Source organism: Galeopterus variegatus, unplaced genomic scaffold (genome assembly GCF_000696425.1).
Source record: "Galeopterus variegatus unplaced genomic scaffold, G_variegatus-3.0.2 Scaffold510, whole genome shotgun sequence".
Lineage (NCBI taxonomy): Eukaryota > Metazoa > Chordata > Mammalia > Dermoptera > Cynocephalidae > Galeopterus > Galeopterus variegatus.
Genome location: NW_007726621.1, coordinates 331,863 through 347,309, shown reverse-complemented (window position 1 = coordinate 347,309; position 15,447 = coordinate 331,863). Strand labels below are relative to the sequence as shown.

Genomic DNA, 15,447 nt, shown 5'->3' with positions numbered 1-15,447 from the left:
CAAAGAAATAGAAACAATAAAAAAAACTAGACAGAAATACTAAAGTTGAAGAATACAGCAGCAGGACTTAAAAAATGCAATGAAGAGCTTCAACATCAGACTCGATCAAGCAGCAGTAAGAATCAGTGAGGTGGAAGATAAAACATTTGAAATTACCCAGTCAGCGGAGCAAAAAAGACAAAGAAATGAAAAATAATGAAGAAAACCTATGGGAATTAATTTCTCTTAATCCATCAAGAGACCAAATGAAGACATATTAAGAGCTACAAAAGGAGAAGAAAGACAAATAGAGCCGGAAAGCACAGTTAAAGAAATAATTCTGGGAGCAGCAAGAGATAAACACATCACATATACAGAGGTGTGACAACACAACTATCAGCAAATACCTCAGTAGAAACCCTGCAGGCCAGGAAACAGTGAAATATTTCAATGCAATAGGAAAAGAAAAAAAACTGCCAACCAAGAATACTTTATCCAGCAAAGCTATCTTTCAGAAATAAGGGAGAAATTAAAGTTTCCCAGATAAACAAAAAAGATGAGTTCATCACCACTAGACCTGCCTTACAGGAATTGCTAAAGGAAGTTCTTTAAATGGAAACAAAAAGCCACTAACTGATAACATGAAATATACAAAAGTATAAAATACAATGATATAAATAAAGCAAAGCCATATTCAGAATACTCTAGGACTGTAATGATGGTGTGTAAGACAATTTTATCCCTACTACGAAGGTTAAAAGATAAAACTATTAATAACAACTATAGCTAAAATAAAGGAATGTACATTAAAAAATAATATAAATTCTAATATCAAAATCATAAAATGTGGGGGGGAGGGGGGAGGTGTAAAAATGTACAGTTGCTGTATACAAAGTTAACTTGTTATCACCTTAAAATAGGGTGTTGTAAGTATAAGATGTTCTATGTAAGCCTCAGGGTAACCACAAAGCAAAATTCTTTGGCAGAAGCACAAAAAAACAAAAATAGAAAGGATTCGATGCATACCACTACAAAAAATTGTCAAACCACAAAAGAAGACAGCAGGACAGAAAGAAACAAAGTATAAAACAACCAGACAACAATTAACAAAATGTCAATACTAAGGCATTACCTATCAAGAATTACCTTGAATATAAGTGGATTAAATTCCCTCCAATAAAAAATATAGAGTGACTGAATGGATTATAAAAATAAGACTCAAAGTACATGCTGCCTACAAAACATTCACCTCACTTTTAAGGAAACAAATAGACTGCAAGTGAAGGGATGGAAAAAGATTCTCCATGCGAACCGAAAACAAAAGAGAGCAGGGGTAGTGTATAGCTAAGTCAAAAACTGTAAAAAGAGACAAGAACACCATATAATGATAAAAGTCAATTCATCTAAAAGATATAACAATTGTAAATACATGTAAACCCAACATCAGAGCACTAAATATATAAAACAAGTATTAAATGATCTGAAAGGAGAGACAGATTGCAATAGAGTAATAGTAGGGAACTTTAATATCCAACTTTCAACAATAAACAGATCATCCAGACAGAAAATTAGTAAGGAAACATTGGACTTGAACAACACTTTAGATCAAATGGACCTAACATACATATATAGAACATTCCATCCAATGGCAACAAAATACACATTCTTCTCAAGCATACAGGGAACATTTTCCAGGACAAATCACATGTTAAGGCACAAAACAAGCATCAGCAAATTTAAGAAGACTGAAAATAGATCAACTATTTTTTCCAACCACAATGGTATTAAACTAGAATTCATTAACAGGAGGAATTTTGAAAAATTCACAAATACATGGAAATTAATCAACATGCTCCTGAACAGCTAATTAGTTAATGAAGAAATTAAAAGGGCAATTAAAAAATATCTTCAGATATATAAAAATGGAAACACAACGTATCAAAACTTATGGGATTAAGTGAAAGCAGTTCTAAGAGGAAAGTCTGAGGCAGTAAACACCTACTTCAAAAGAGAAGAAATATCTCAAATAATCTAACATTACACCTTAAGGAACTAGGAAATTAAAAATTAAGCCCAAAGTCAACAGAACAAAGAAAATAATAAAGATCAGAAATAAATGAAATAGAGACTAGAAAAATACCAAAAAATAATAATAACAATGAAACTGAGATGGTTTTCTAAAAAGATAAACAAAATCAACAAACCTTCAGCTAAACTAAAAAAAAAAATGACTTAAATAAATATAATCAGAAACGAAAGAGGAGACATTACAACTGATACCATGAAAATACAAAGGATCAGAGACTACTATGAACAATCATACTCAGACAAATTGGAAAACCTAGAATAAATGGACAAATTCCTAGACACATACAACCTATCAAGACTGAATCATGAGGAAATAGAAAATTTCAACAGACTAATGAGTAAGGAGGTTGAATCAACAATAAAAGTCTCCCATCAAAGAAAAGCCCAGGATCAAATGGCTTCACTGCTGAATTCCACCAAGCATTTAACAAAAGAACTGATACTAATCCTTCTCAAACTCTTCCAAAAAACCAAAGAGGAGGAAACACTTCCAAACTCTTTTTAAAAAGCCATCATCACCCTGATACCATAGCCAAAGAAGAACATTACGAGAAAACTGCAGGCATATATCCTTGATAAAAACAGATGCAAAAATTCTCAATGAAATACTAGCAAAACTAACTGAAGAACACATTAAAATGATCATCCTCCACGATCAAGTGAAATTCATCTCTGGGATGCAAAGATGGTTCAACAAATGCAAATCAATATACGATGTAGCACAGAACATTAGATATAGAAAAAGCATTTGACAAATTCAACATCCTTCCATGATAAAAACTCACCAAGTAACGCGCGGAAGCAAGGTACCTCAACCCAATAAAGGCCATCCGTATATGACACACACAGCTAACATCATACCGAATGGGGAAAAGTTGAAAACGTTTCCTCTAAGAACAAGAACAAGGCAAGAATGCCACTTCTATTCAACACAGTATTTAAAGTCCTTACCAGAGCAATTAGGCCAGATCAAGAAATAAAAGGCAACCAAATAGGAAAGGAAGAAGTGAAACTGTCACTATTTTCTGTTGACATGACCTTATACAGCTGATCCCTCGACAACAGGGTTTGAAGTGTGTGTGTGTGGGGGGGGGGGCCCACAAATTTATTTCAATGTATTTAAATGTTTTTTAAAATGTATTTTCTCTTCCTTATGATTTTCTTAACATTTTCTTTAGCTTTATTGTAAGGATACAGTATATAATACATATAACAGAGAAAATATGTGTTAATCAACTGTGTTATCAGTAAGGCTTCTGGTCGACAGTATGCTAAGAGTCAAAAGTTATACACAGATTTTCAACTGTGTCAGAGATAGGTGCCTCTAACACCCATGTTGTTCAAGGGTCAACTGTACATGGAAATGTTACAGACCCCTCCAAAAAACTGTTAGAACTAATAAACAAATACAGCAAAATTGGAGGAACAAAATCAACATGCAAAAATCAAGTATTTCTATACAACAACAGTGAACTATCCGAAAAATAAATCAAGAGAACAATGCCATTTAATATAGCTACAAAAACCCTCAAATACTTAGAAATAAATTTAACCAAGGAGGTGAAAAACCTGTACACTGAAAACTATAAAATGTTGATAAGAGAAACTGAAGAAGCTACAGATAAACACAAAGATATCCATGTTCATAGATTAGAAAAAATTAATGTTAAAAATGTCCATAATACCCAAAGTGATCTATGATCTAATGCAATCTCTTTATCAAACCGCACACACACACACACACACACACACACACACACACACACACACATAGCCAAGGCAATAGTGAGCAAAAAGAAAAAAGCTGGAGGTATCATATTACCTGATTTCAAACTATAAGGTTATTTCAAAAAGTTCACGGAAAAATGGAATTAAAAGATAGTATAAATCCTTCCATGAAGTTTCTGAAGTATCTTCATATACTACAAAGCTATAGTAATTACAACAGCATGGAATAGCAAAATTTTAAAAAAGGCATACTAACCAATGGAACAGCATAGAGTCCAGAAATAAATCCACACATGTACAGTCAATTGGCTTTCCAACAAAGGTGCCAAAAATATACAATGAAAAAAGGACAGTCTCTTCAATAAATGGTATTGGGAAAACTAAATATTCACATGTAGAAGAATGACATCAGATCCGTACCTCATATCACATACAAAGACCAACTCAAAATGGATTAAAGACTTAAACTTAAGATCAGAAACTGTAAAAACTACTAGAAAAAAACAAAGTGAAGGAGAATTATAGGACACTAGTCTGGGCAATGATTTTTTTTAATCTGACCCCAAAAGCACAAGTAACAAGTGCAAAAATAGACAAATGGAATTACATAAAACTAAAAAGCTTCTGTATAACAAAGGAAACAGCAGTGTGCAGAGAAAATCTACAAACTGGGAGAAAATATCTGCCAGCCATACATGCAAAAAGGGATTAATATCCAAAATATATAAGGAGCCCAAACAACTCAATAGCAAGAAAACAAAAAAACCACTTAAAAAAAGATCAAGGGACCTGAATGACATTTTTCAAAAGAAGACACACAAATGTCCAACAGATACCTAAAAAAAATGCTCAACATCCCTAATTATTAGGAAAATGCAAATGAAAATCACAATATCATCTCACACCTGTCAGAATGACTATTATCAAAAAGATGAAAGATTACTATCAAAAACGAGGATGCGAGAAAAGGGAACTCCGCAAATTGCTGGTGGGAGTGTAAATTAGTACAGCCATTGTAGAGATGAAAGATAACAGGTGTTGGCAAGGATGTACAGAAAAGGGAACTATTATACACACTCTTGGGGGGAATGCAAATCAGTATAGCCATTATGTAAAACTGAATGGAGGCTCCTCAAACAATTAAAAATAGAATTACCATATGATCCAGCAATCCCACCTCTATGTATTTACCCAAAAGATTTGAAATCAGTATGTCAGAGACATTTGCACTCCCATGTTCACTGGAGCATTATTCAATCTAAGTGTCCATTGACAGAAGAATGGATAAAGAAAACGTGGTACATATACATAATGGGGTACTTTTCAGCCTTAAAAAAGAAGGGAATTCTGTCATTTGCAACAACATGGATAAAATTAGAAAACATTATGCTAAAGGAAATAAGCCAGGCACAGAAAGACAAATACTGCATGTTCTCACTTATATATGGAATCTAAAATAATCAAACTCATAAAAGCCAAGAGCAGAATAGTGGTTACAAGGGCTGGGGGATGGGAGGAATGGGGAGATGATGGTCAAAGAGTACAAAATCTCAGTTAAACAGAAGAAATATTTTGGGGTCTTTTTTTGTTTTTGTTTAAGTTCTATTGAACTGTTTGGTGAATACAGTTAATAACAGCATTGTACATTTCAAAATTGCTAAGAGAGTAAATTCCAAATATTCTCACCACAAAAAAGTTAAGTGTTTGAGGTAAAAGGTATATTAACTAGTTTGATTTAATTATTTCACATCGCATTCATAAACTATTACCACTTTGCACCCCATACATTTATACACATCAATCATCAATTTATAATAAAAAACCTACAACTGAAATAAACAATGAGAATATGACTAAATAAATTTACAAAGGATACTTGTAACATTTTTGTTAAAATATACTTTCCTTACCTCTTGTCTTTTTAAAAATTGTGTAGTCCTTTGTCTTGAGTAAATTAATGAAACTGTGACTGTCTAAATAAACAACAGAAGTTTATTTACTTGATGGTATGTATAAAATTCATCTGAAATAGATATTTTTAGTAATATCTTAATAACCTATTCCCATCCCCAAAAGCTGACTGCACAGTATAGTAGTTGTTTTCTTCATGTCACTTTGAGATAGACAAAAGAGATATAATAAAGCCAATACTTAAGGACGTATTTCTCTGTCATATTGCACCAAAGTATGAAACAGCATCCAAGAGCCTCAGCTATAAGCTAGGAAAAGTCCATGTAACTGTAATCATACAGTAACTACACTATAAATTAGACTTTTGTTGTATTCTCACCATTCAATTTACTTTTTGGCAGTTTAATAGACATATTTTAAAGTCTTTCACTTTTTAGGGAATAAAATATTAAAACCTCAAAAAAAATGTTAAGTCATGCCCCTTACTTTTACTATATTAGCCTCCTGTGAAACTAGAATAAAAATCAAAAGTCCTTATGCTGGTTTACAAGGCCCTAAAGATCTAGTTTCTGTATATACCTCTGACCTTGCTACAACCACTTGTCCCTTACTCTACAGATTGTAATGGTGATTTTCTTACTATTCCTAAAGCATACCAAGCTCATTCTTGTCTTGTTGTAAAAGGAAAGCATAAGATAAAATATTACTGCAGTGATTAAAAACAGGATAGAAATAATATTTGCAACCAATAAAAATGTGGAGAGAAATAGGGATGACAGACCATTCACTGGAGCCCTGCTTTTACTCTTTAATGGAAAAAAACCAAAAAAGTTAGTATCAGAAAACTGGAAATATAAGTGTCCCCAAGAAACCCAACACACTGCCCCAGGCTAGTATAAGTTGTTCTGCCACTTGAATGTACATTGCTTACCTAAACTGTATGAATGTTTTAAAGAGTACTGAGAATCATTATGTATAAAATTTTACAAAGGTAGTCCTTCAGCCATGTCACTAAAGATCTTGACTTCAGATGATCAAGTTATATACATATAGGTGATACCCTGAAAGAGTCTGTGAAACGGTATAATGTTCTGCATCATTACCTTCCAGGTCATGCAAAGAGTTACATTACAGTGCAAAGAGCATATTCTTTGGAGTAGCAACCACAAGAGTTTGAATGATAAAATTTCTTTGAGCCTTGATTTTCAAATAAGTCAAACAGATGTAATAATTAATACTTCAGAAGGTTGTTTTAAGAATTAAACACGCTTATCTAAGAAAAGAACTTATGGTAACTGATGCATAGTATGAACACCATAAACCTAAAAGTATGATGTATTTCATAAGGACCAGAGAGAAAGTATTTGATCAGAGATTTTTCATCATGATTAAGACTGTGTTATATTGAAAGTGTTAAAAGGAAGGACACATAAAATGCAGTTTTTCAGAAAAACAAATTTGATTTTAGAAAGAACCATCACAGAAATTGGCCAGTCTCACTTAAAAATCAGAGAAAGAAAAAGTAAAAGAATAAACAGAGAGAAAGAAAAGACACACACTAATATTTTTAAATCTTAGATTTTTATATTCTTGTCTAAACTATACATTTTAAGATATATTTGAAATTTTAACATAAAGAGGTAAAAATGACCTCTAAAATATTAACAAAAAGAAAAATGAAATTTAAGAATGGAATAAAGTAACATATCTGTATGTTATCTTTTCAAAAGAAGATAAAGAAGGGTTACTAAGTAGCAGAAACATTAAGACATCTAGAAATCCATGAACTCAAATGTAATAAAAGGATAATCAGAGAAGGAAAAAAATTAAATGCAACAATACTTACGAATATTTAACAGAAACTGGCCATATGGAGAATGTTCTATTAATATTCAGTTTTAAACCAACACAGAGGCAGTACACAGAGGTAAAAAAGAAAACTTTGTTTCGCTTGTCCTAAGCTCATTTTTTAGAAAATTCAATCCCAAAAGTAGGAATCCTTGTTATTTAGCAGTTGCAATGGATAAGGATCAATTGATACACAGTTCTTGCTCCCAAGAATAATTATAATCACATTTCAAGAGAAGTGCAAGAATAAATATTTGGCTGACAATCCTCATGAAAATACTACCATCATATAACTTCTTAAATTTAAAAAGTTTATACAAAACACTTGAGTGTACATTCTCTCATTTCATTTTTAGTATCTCAATTTCCCTCAATTCAACCCTATAAAGTAGATATTACATACATTTTATAGCCGAGAACTCTAAGACCCAAAAAGAGTAAGCGATTTATCCAACATTACATAGTTAACAAATGGAAGAGCCGAAACTCAAACCTGAATCCACTTTTATAATACAGTAGTCCCCCTTATCTGCGATTTTGCTTTCTGTGGTTTCAATTACCCACGGTCAACTGAGTTCTGAAAATATATGGAAAAGTACAGAAATAAACTCATAAATTTTAAACTGAATGCCATTCCAAGTAGCGTGATGAAATCTCACGCCCTCCCACTCTGCCCCACCTGAGATGTGAATCATCCCTTTGTTCAGTGTATCCAAGCTATATTTGCTACCCACCCATTAGTCATCAACACAGTCTTCTCCCAACATCCATCGACACTGTTTCAGCTCAATGATCCAGAATCACCAGAAGCAGATGATACTCCTTCTGATGTATCATCAGACAGGCAGTAATAGATTAATGCTATGTCACAATGTCTACATCATTCACCTCACTTCACCTCATCACTAGGCATTTTATCATCTCACATTATCACAAGAAGAAGAAAGGTGAGTACAGTTCAATAAGATATTTCAAGAGAAAGATAAAGAGAGCACATTCAACAGAAATTTTATCATAGCATATTATAATTGTCCTATTTTGTTAGTTATTATTTTATTAGTTATTGTTGTTAATCTCTTACTGCGCATAATTTATAAATTAAACTTAACCATAGGTATGTATGTGTATATAGGGTTCGGTACCATCTGAGGTTTCAGGCATCCAATGGGAATCTTGGAACATATCCCTTGTGGATAATGGGAGACTACTGTACCACGCATAGCTCCAAAAGGAAACAATACTTGACAGTATGGATGGGAGACCAAAAAGCAAAAGTTAGTTTTTAATTATACAGATGTGAATAATTCTAATAAGAAATGAGAGGAGATATTCCCTATGAAAGTATAAACTCTAATAATGAAAGTAGTATCTTTTCAATATTTGATGTCCCTGGGTCTGACATATGTTAGAAACTTAATGTCAGTGGACTGAATAAATAAGGGGGATGAGTGAGTGAAACAATGTGGCTACGTAGCTTTCTGATGTCAGATTTTAAAAGGAGATATATAAATAATGGAAGGAGAAAAACAAATAAAAATGTTTACAAATTAACATCAAAAATCTTATAAGAACATTGTCAAAATAAATTTTATACAAACAGAAATCAGGAATGTTTTTATACTCCAAAAACAAACTAGCAAAAAAAAAGAAAGAAAGAGAAAATCAACGAAGCTAGTCCATTTACAATAGCTACCAAAAGAATAAAACAAATAGGAATCAATCTAACGAAGGAGGTGAAAGATCTCTACAACAAGAACTGCAAATCTCTGTTGAAAGAAATTAAAGAGGACACAAAAAAATGGAAGGACATTCCACATTCTTGGATTGGAAGAATTAACATTGTGAAAATGTCCACACTATCCAAAGTGATCTACAGATTCAACGCAATCCCCATCAAAATACCAATGACATTCTTCACAGAAATAGAAAAAATAACCCTAACACTCACATGGAACAAGAAAAAACCCTGAATAGCCACAGCAATCCTGAGCAAAAAAAAAAAAATACAGCTGCGGGCATAACATTACCTGACTCCAAATTATAATACCAAGCTATAGTAACCAAAATAGCATTGTACTGCAATAAAAACAAGACACTCAGAACAATGGAACAGAATAGAGAACCAGAAATCAACTCACATACTCAACAGTCAACTAACCTTCAAAAAGGCACCAAGAATGAACACTGGGGAAAAAACTGCCTCTTCAATAAATGGTGCTGGGAAAATTGGACATCCACATGTAGAAGAATGAAACTAGAACCGCACCTCTGGTCATATAACAAAATCAACTCAAAATAGATTAAAGACTTAAATATAAGACCTGAGACTATAAAACTGCTAAAAGAAAACATAGGGAAAACACTTCAGGAACTAGGCAAACACTTCAGGACTGGGCAAAGACTTTAAGAATATGACCCCAAAAGCACAGAAAACAAAAGGAAAAATAAACAAATGGGATTGCATTAAACTGAAAAGCTTCTGCACAGCAAAAGAAACAACAGAGTGAAAGGACAATCTACAGAGTTGGAGAAAATATTTGCAAACTCTGCATGCAACAAAGGATAAATATCCACAATATACAAGGAACTCAAACTAATTAAAAGCAAAAAAAACCCACAAATAACCAGACTGAAAAATGAGCAACAGAGCTGAATAGGCATTTCTCAAAAGAAAATATGCAAATGGCCAACAGACACATTTAAAAAAATGCTCAACATCACTCAGCATCAGGGAAATGCAAATCAAAACCACACTAAGATACCCTCTCACCCCAGTTAGACTGGCTAGTAAGCAAAAAGGGAGAGAATAATAAATGCTGAAGAGGACACAGAGAAAGGGGAACCCTCCTACCCTGATGGTGGCACTGTAAATGGGTGCAGCCTTTATGGAAAACAATATGGAGCTTCCTCAAACAACTACAGATAGAACTGCCATATGATCCAGCAATTCCACTGCTAGGTATACACACGGTGAATGGAAATTATTGTGTCAAAGGGATACCTGCACTCCCATGGTTATCACAGCCCTGTTTACAATAGCCAAGAGTTGGAACCAACGTAAATGTCCATTGTCAGATAACTGGGAAAGGAAAATGTGGTATATTTACACAATGGAATACTACTTGGCCATAAAAAAGAATGAAATTCTGCCATTCGCGGCAACACGGATGAACTTGGAGAAAATTATGTTAACTTAAATGAGCCAAGCACAGAAAGAGAAATACTGCATGTCTTCACTCACAAGTGGGGGCTAAAGAAAATAAACAAATAAAAAGGGAAAGAACAGAACTGAGGTTACCAGAGGTGGAAAAGGGGGACAGGGAGGAACTGGTAAAGGGCTACGAAAAACGATTACACTGAATAAGAGTTGCATATACTAATTATCCTGATTTGAGCACCTCATATTACAAACAGGTACTGATATTCAACTCTGTACCCCACAGATACGTATAATCAAAACACACACACACACAAAACCCCCATATTTTAGAAATAATACAAGGGAAAACCAAACAGGCACACTGGGTGGCATAAATGTAAGAGGATGAATTTACAATGGCCATGAGATGGAACCAACCCTAAATATCCATCAACAGACAACTGAATAAGGAAAAAGTGGTATATATACACAATGATACTACCAAGCCATAAAAAAAGAATGAAATTCTGCCATTCACAGCAATATGGATGAGCTTGGAGAAAATTATGTTAAGTGAAATAAGCCAGGCACAGAAAGAGAAATATCATGTTTCCACACTCGTGAGAGGTAAAAAATAAACAAAGAAGAAAACAAGAAAGATCAATCACAATAATACACTGAACTTTCAAAAGGAAAGAAGAGAACTGTGGTTACTATAGGTGGGAAGGCGAGGGAGTGGTGATTAGTGAGAAATTGGTAAAAGGTCACAAAGAATGATTACGTTTTATAATCATGAATATACTAATTATCCTGATTTGATCATCACATATTGTCCATAGGTACTGATATTCAACTCTGTACCCTGTGAATATGTATAATCAATTATGTTTCAATTAAGAAAGAAAATGTAAGAGGATGAACTAAGAACTACTAAGAAGAAAGAAGAATATTACATGGGAAAAATGATGTAATATTAACAGATGTGGAGAGAATAAATAACTACTCACACCTTCTGTTTTGCATCCATCTTCTCCACCAAGGAGAACTGAGTAGAAAACTGGAAAAGGTAGAAGAAACATAGTTAAAAAGTAAATGAAGTTGAAATGAGAAAAGAAGGCAGTAAGAAAATACCTTGCCACTTTTTAAATGAGTTTTTGTCTATAGAGTCTAAGTAATCACAGGCCTGAATTAGGCATGCATCTCCAATGTATGCAAAACATCATAGATAAAGAAAACAATTTCTAAGATGAACTGATTTTGGAGGCAGAGAAAAATGTTTCCTAGAAAATATATATAAGAGAAACACACTTCGAGTTTAACAGGATTTTAACATCCATTAATACTGATCCATATCAAAAATTCAAAAACCACTATTTGCAATATGGCTTGAAGGCATTAAAAAAGAAAAAGGTCCCATGCACCAAGAGCCAATTCTATTTCACTAGAAGTGATGCTAAACTTTTTCGAAGAAAATAAATTTCTTCTTTTAGATAGGCTAGTATAACTAAAACACTAGATTTTTTTAAAGCAAAATATTGTTAGGAAAGACTCTGAAAATATTTTTAGGAGTAAAATGATAAAATAGAAGAGCTCATTAATACAACAAAACTAGGTACTCATATCTGGATAAATAACCACACCTTACAATATTAACCAAGAACTATAGTAAAACTAATAGGTTGTCTCCAAATATATTCCAAAGGATTCTATCCTTACAGTTCAGTCAAGATACTCAGATGATACAAAAGTCAGACTCTGAAAGGAGTGCAGGACTCAAAGCTAAGAATAATAAACATGTTGGATGATAAGATGAGGATTCCTAGGTTTCAACAGATTAAAAAGATGGGCAGATTCAACTAATATTTAAAAATAAACAATGCAATAGCAGTGATAGTTGGCTTAGTGAAAGGAAGGAAGCTTAACCTAAAGCCAGAAAAGAGGAAAGCTGATAAACATAACAGTTTGCAACAAAGAAACCCCCAAAAGTTCAAAAATTGGTTGGGGGTAAAATGGGGCTAATAGCAAGACTGACTGTGGTCTCCTTAAGCAGCAGCTAGACACACTGATCTCTCCCAGACTCTAGCCTAGCAACTGCCTCCTCTACCATTTTGGTAGAAAAGGTTTATTTCCTACTTACTTATTCCCTACAGAAGGTTATGAAAAGTCTGTGGATCAGGAAGCATATTAAAGCAAGTGAAGGCGGAGAATACTACTGAAACAGGAGAATTTAAGTGAAAGTTGACATAAGAATATGTCTAAAACTAGCCCCTACTCACATGTTTTCTTCTCTCAATAGGCATAACTTTAGAAGCCTGGCAAAACACTGGTAGATTTCTCTGGGAAACCGGACCAGTTTGAGATTAAAGACCTAAATACACAGACATTAGGTATTCCCCCAAGCAAATAACCTGATCTTCAAAGATAAAACTAGTCATTAAACTCCACCCACATGCTCAGAGCTCCCAATATACTTATTTTAGTATTACCCTATTAAATATGAATAGTCAGAAAGAACAGTCAAGATATTTCATGTGAGGAAAATATTAAATATAAAACAGATTAAAACACACATAGAGAAAAAAGTGACTTGAAGAAAACAAAGACTCTAAAGGGAGAAGAAAACAAACCAAAAAAACCTAATATTAAAATTCTCAATGAGATAAGAGAAAAATACCATAATTAAAAGACAAAACGGATGTGACATAAATGACCATTGGTTGCCTTAGTAAGCATGTACTGGCTCCTTTGGCAGCTGGCCAGCTTGGGGATGCTCTCTCCTGGGAGCCGCTCACTGAATAGTAGTCTGGTGCCCTCATCACCGCTTGCATTGCCGCTGCCATCGCCGCTGCCATCGCCTCGCACAGCCAGGTCATCCTGTGACAACTACTGCTATCCCCTGCCCTGCAGCTGCCTCCGCCTAGGCTCTGGCTGTATGATTATGCCACAATATTCAATGAGGAAACATATTCCTCAGTTCTGTGGTGTTCTTGGTCATACATTTATGCAGATTTTGAAGGGCAGTGGAGATTATTGCCAGGTACAGCATGACCTCCATGCAGACAAGTGAACTGTAGAAATTCATTAATACTCCACCAACAAGCCCCCATAAGAGTGGTCAACCTGGACACAGAAGTGTTGAATTGAAATCTGCAGAGCATTTTACAAGAGTTCTGACCTGGATGAGGTGAATCCTCACTGCATTTCCACTGTTGCCTCAGGATTACTGGATTGAAAAACTGCTGCTTCTTGTTAGGTTCATTTCATTGACAATTTCTCCCAAGTTCATACTCAAAGCACTGAGAATTTCAAGTGCAGTATTTTGAAGTAGACTTCAGTTTCTTTGCATCATATCTGTATTCAATTTTAAAAATTCTTTTATAACCCTATTGAGTTTTGGGTTTTTTTTAAACTAAATTAACATGACTCGAATGAACCGCCCAACTCCTGTGGAAGTCACATATAAGAACATGAGATTTCTTACTATACACAATCCAACCAATGCAACCTTAAACAAATTTATAGAGGAACTTAAGAAGTATGGAGTTACCACAATAGTAAGACTATGTGAAGCAACTTATAAAACTACTCTTGAGAAAAAAGGCATCAATGTTTGCAACTGTCTTTTTGATGATGACACACCACTATCCAACCAGATTCCTGATGACTGGTTAAGTCTCATGATTATTAAGTTTTGTGAAGAACCTGGCTGCTATATTGCTGTTACTTGTGTTGCAGACCATGGGAGAGTTCTAGTGTCTGTTGCCCTAGCATTAATTGAAGGTGGAATGAAATATGAAGATGCAGTAGAATTCATAAGACAAAAGCAGTGTGGAGCTTTTAATGGCAAGCAACTTATGAATTTAGAGAAGTATCGTCCTAAACTACGGCTGCACTTCAATGACTCCAATGGCCACAGAAACAACTGTTGCATTCAACAAAACTGGGGTGCCTGATGCTATTGCCTTTGAAGTGGAACTTGAGAGAGGACCTAATTTGTCGTACATATTAGTCAACATGTTGGCTTGTTGAATCAAGTCTAATGAAGCTTCCACAGGAGTACTGAAAAGAGTTTTATCAGGCCACAAGCTTGACAGAATTGCAGCCTCTATGGGTTACAATCAAACTATTTGGATGCCAGGCCGGCCCGGTGGCGCACTGCTACAGTGCACCGCTTGGGAGCGCGGCGGCGCTGCCGCTAAGGGTTCGGATCCCACATACAGACCAGACCGGCCGCTCACTGGCTAAGCGAGGTGCGGGTGCAACACCGAGGGTTGCGATCCGTTGCCGGTCACGAAAAAAGACAAAAAGGAAAAAAAAAAAAAAACTATTTGGATTCTTAGCAAAAGATTCTTGCTATTTAGCATTTAAAATGTGTTTACCATTTGTACCAAATGATCTTTCCTGAAATCATGTGGTATTGAGTTATGTCTTCCTTAAATCTGTTCCAAGCCAAAATCTGATCAATACATAAGAAATTCAGAAAGATTAGGTACCAAAATACCCAGCACAATAACTCATATATTTTTAGTATCATACAGAACTAAAATCCCAGGAACTATGAACATTCTAGACCTTATGTGGCTTATTTCTTCAGTCATTTCAAATATAGAAAATACGGCCTATATGCTCACTTGCCTGCTCACTTTATGTCTACATCTCCTTGTGTATACATCGGGCTTGTGTAACCACTGATTTTTTTTTTTGTTTAACCAAGTCTTACAGTGATTATTTAATGTCTTTCTAATAAATCTCAT

At 34.4% G+C, this 15,447-nt stretch overlaps 1 protein-coding gene and 1 pseudogene across 1 annotated transcript in view; one reads left to right on the top strand and one right to left on the bottom strand.

Annotated features, from left to right (window-relative positions):
* Positions 1 to 15,447, bottom strand: part of JMJD1C (jumonji domain containing 1C) — a 297,310-nt gene that overhangs the window by 220,962 nt on the left and 60,901 nt on the right. The window lies entirely within an intron of this gene.
* On the top strand, positions 14,113 to 14,646 carry LOC103587986 (annotated as a pseudogene).